Raw genomic sequence first — 4,798 nt, 5'->3', positions numbered from 1 at the left:
AGATTGATGTTGCTATGACTTTGCTATGCTTAATGCTTGTCACTAGGGCCCGAGTGCCATGATTTCAGATCTGAACCTATTATGTTTTCATGAATATATGTGTGTTCTTGATCCTATCTTGCAAGTCTATAGTCACCTACTATGTGTTATGATCCGGCAACCCCGAAGTGGCAATAATCGGGACCACTCCCGGTGATGAGCATAGTTTGAGGAGTTCATGTATTCACTATGTGCTAATGCTTTGTTCCGGTTCTCTATGAAAAGGAGGCCTTAATATCCCTTAGTTTCCAATAGGACCCCGCTGCCACAGGAGGGTAGGACAAAAGATGTCATGCAAGTTCTTTTCCATAAGCACGTATGACTATATACGGAATACATGCCTACACTACATTGATGAATTGGAGCTAGTTCTGTGTCACCCTATGTTATAACTGTTACAAGACGAACCGCATCCGGCATAATTATCCATCGCTAATCCGGTGCCTACGAGTTTTCCATATACTGGTTCTCGCTTATTTACTCTTCCGCTGCTACTGTTACAATCACTACAAAATATCAAAAACATTACTTTTGCTGTCTTTACTTTTGTTACCGTTACCACCACTATCATATTACTTTGCTACTACACACTTTGCCGCAGATACTAAGTTTCCAGGTGTGGTTGAATTGACAACTCAGCTGCTAATACTTGAGAATATTCTTTGGCTCCCCTTGTGTCGAATCAATAAATTTGGGTTGAATACTCTACCCTCGAAAATTGTTGCGATCCCCTATACTTGTGGGTTATCAGAGACCATTGTATTGAGAATCGAGAGAGAGAGATAGAGAGAGAGAGAGAGAGAGAGAGGAAGCAATCTAGCTACTAACTTTGGACCCGTAGGTCTACAATGAACTACTCACGCATCATCGGAGAGGCACCAATGGACATGATGAACCCTTCCGTGATGGTGTTTAGACTTGATCTAGTGGTTCTGGAACTTGCGGCGCCTGGAATTGATTTTTGTCGAATCCCCTGGGGTTTCCGGAATATTGGGGTATTTATAGAGCAAAGACGTGGTGCGGGAGGCCACCGAAGTGGGCATAACCCACCTGGGCACGCCTGGGCTTCCAGGCGCACCCTGGTGGGTTGTGCCCCCCTCGGGGCACCCCTCTGGTACTTCTTTAGCCCATCTTGTGTCTTCTGGTCCAGAAAAAATCCACAAAAAGTTTCACTGCGATTGGACTCCATTTGGTATTGATTTCCTGCGATGTAAAAAACAAGCAGAAAACACCAACTGGCACTGGGCACTATGTCAATAGGTTAGTACCAAAAAATGATATAAAATGATTGTAAAACATCCAAGAATGATAATATAATAGCATGGAACAATCAAAAATTATAGATACGTTCGAGACGTATCAAAAGGTGATGCCCGGCAAGTGATGGGGAGTTGTTTCCGGCAGGGTCCTTGTCAGGATCCCTAAGGGGCTCTACCAGGAGAGGCTTACCGGAGTCCAACTTTCTCTTTTTTTGGGCCATTGTTGCTGGGGATACAGAGGGCTGAGTAATATGGAGAACAAAAGTTCTTGGTTCCACACGAAGCTTTTGTGCAGCACACTTTGACAGATGATCGGCTATGTTGTTTTCCGCATGGGGTACGTGCTCTGTTTGCAATTCTTCAAAGTGCTCCTACCCCCTGGGCGTGCCCTCCTGCCTCGTGGCCCCCCTGGACCTCCACCAACCTCAACTCCAACTCCATATATTCATGTTCGGGGAGAAAAAAACAGAGAGAAGGATTCATCATGTTTTACGATATGGAGCCACCGCCAAGCCTTGTTCTTCCTCGAGAGGGCTGATCTGGAGTCCGTTCGGGGCTCTAGAGAGGGGAATCCGTCGCCATCGACATCATCAACCATCCTCCATCACCAATTTCATGATGCTCACCGCCGTGTGTGAGTAATCCCATCATAGGCTTGCTGGACGGTGATGGGTTGGATGAGATTTACCATGTAATCGAGTTAGTTTTGTTAGGGTTTGATCCCTGGTATCCATTATGTTCTAAGATTGAAGTTGCTATGACTTTGCTATGATTAATGCTTGTCACTAGGGCCCGAGTGCCACGATTTCAGATCTGGACCTATTATGTTTTCATGAATATATCAGTGTTCTTGATCCTATCTTGCAAGTTATAGTCACCTACTATGTATTATGATCCGGCAAACCCAGAGTGACAATAGTCGGGACACTTCCCGGTGATGACCGTAGTTTGAGGAGTTCATGTATTCACTAAGTGCTAATGCTTTGGTCCGGTTCTCTATTAAAAGGACGCCTTAATATCCCTTAGTTTTCATTAGGACCCTGCTGCCACGGGAGGGTAGGATAAAAGATGTCATGGAAGTTATTTTCCGTAAGCACGTATGACTATATTTGGAATACATGCCTACATTATATTGATAAACTGAAGCTAGTTCTATGACACCCTATGTTATAACTGTTGCATGATGAATGTCATCCGACATAATTATCCATCATTGATCCATAGCCTACAAGCTCGTTTCATATTGATCTTTGTTAAGTTACTTCTCCGTTGCCACTATTATGATTGCTACAAAACTGCTACTGTTACTTTTGCCACTGTTACCATTACTTCCAAACTAGTTTGCTACTAAATACTTCGCTACAGATATTAAGTCTTTCATGTGTGGTTGAATTTACAACTCACCTGCTAATACTTGATAACATTCTTTGGCTCCCCTTGTGTCGAATCAATAAATTTGGGTTGAATACTCTACCCTCGAAAATTGTTGCGATCCTCTATACTTGTGGGTTATCAGGGCATCGCACACAACTAGGCAATTGTATCATCTGTGCTAGGCACCCCCTCTCACATATATATAGGTGGTTGGGAGGGAGGAGCAGCCAAAGGGGGCGCCAAAGTAGGAGGAATCCTACTTGGGTTCTCTCCCAAGCCGCGCTTTCCCCCTGCCTTGTATAAGTGCGGGCCAAAGGAAGGGGAGGGTGCCCCCCCCCTCCTTCCTTTCCCACTTGAGGAGGGTAAGGAAGGAGGGCCCTCCCCTCCTCTTTCCTTCCCCTAGGGTCTGCTATCCAAGGAAGGGGCGCACCAGGGGCTGATCTGTCCCCTCCCCTTTGGCCCATTAGGCCCATACACTTACCGAGGGTGTCTGGAACCCCTTCCGGTGACCCGATGGCTACCCTGTGCATCCCGAAACCCTTCCTGTGTCCGAATACAATCATCCTATATATCAATCTTTACCTCTCGACCATTTGAGACTCCTCGTCGTGTCTGAGATCTCATCCGCGATTCCGAACAACATTCTGTCACCAAATCACATAACTATGTAGACATGACCGAGACACCTCTCCGGTCAATAACCAATAGCGGAACCTGGATTCCCATATTGGCTCCTACATATTCTACAAAGATCTTTATTGGTTGAACCATTATGACAACATACATAATTCCATTTGTCCATCGTTATGTTACTTGCCCGAGATTCGATCGTCGGTATCTTCATACCTAGTTCAATTTTGCTACCGGCAAGTCTCTTTACTTGTTTCGTAATACATCACCTCGTGACTACTCCTTAGTCATTTTCTTGCAAGCTTATGATGTGTATTATTGAGAGGACCCAGAGATACCTCTGCAATTTGGAGTGACAAATCCTAATCTCGATCTATGCCAACTCAACAATCACCTTTGGAGATACCTGTAGAGCATCTTTATGATCACCCAGTTACATTGTGACGTTTGATAGCACACGAGGTATTCCTCTGGTATCTGGGAGTTGCATAATCTCATATTCGAAGGAATATGTATTTGACATGAAGAAAGCAATAGCAATAAAACTGAACGATCATTATGCTAAGCTAACGGATGGGTCTTGTCCATCACATCATTCTCCTAATGATGTGATCCCGTTATCAAATGACAACACATGTCCATGGTTAGGAAACCTTAACCATCTTTGATCAACGAGCTAGTCTAGTAGAGGCTCACTAGGGACACGGTATTTGTTTATGTATTCATACGCGTATTTAAATTTCCGATCAATACAATTCTAGCATGAATAATAAACCTTTATCATGAATAAAGAAATATAAAATAACAACTTTATTATTACCTCTAGGGTATATTTCCTTCAGTCTCCCACTTGCACTAGAGTCAATAATCTAGTTCACATCGTCATGTGATTAACACCCATAGTTCACATCGCCATGTGACCAATACCCAAAGAGTTTACGAGAGTCAATAATCAAGATCAGATCATTGTGTGATCACTACTGCAGGATGCTGCTAACGCGACACTACGATCAGAGACCCTTTCGAGAAAACTATGTGCGATGCAATAATCGCAAACGATGGTGTCAGAGAACCGTCTAAAATGTGCAAAATGTTTGCGATGACGGATGCATCAAACACGGTTCAGATTTTAGTTGCGTGTGCGATGCAGGGCATACGGTTCAGTTCAATTAACTGTTTGCGATGAGGAGGAACAAAAGAAACGGGCAGCCAGATGAAGGTGTGTGTGATACACAGCACATGGTTCACTCGGATGAACCGTTTGTGATTAGGCAACACAAAAGAAACGGTCAGCCAAATCAAGGTGTGTGTGCGATATACAGCATGCGGTTCACTCGGATGAACTGTTTGTGTTGAGACAAGAGAACAGAAACGGTTCAATATAACAAGATGTGTGTGATACGCGGCAAACAGGTCTGTATTCGGAAATGTGTGGGGAGACTGATAACAACACAGACCATTCCTGTTAACAATCTGTGTGTGTTGTGAGCAAACGA

This window comes from Triticum dicoccoides, chromosome 2B, assembly GCF_002162155.2.
Source record: "Triticum dicoccoides isolate Atlit2015 ecotype Zavitan chromosome 2B, WEW_v2.0, whole genome shotgun sequence".
Taxonomy (NCBI): Eukaryota; Viridiplantae; Streptophyta; class Magnoliopsida; order Poales; family Poaceae; genus Triticum; species Triticum dicoccoides.
This window is presented reverse-complemented; position numbering follows the sequence as displayed.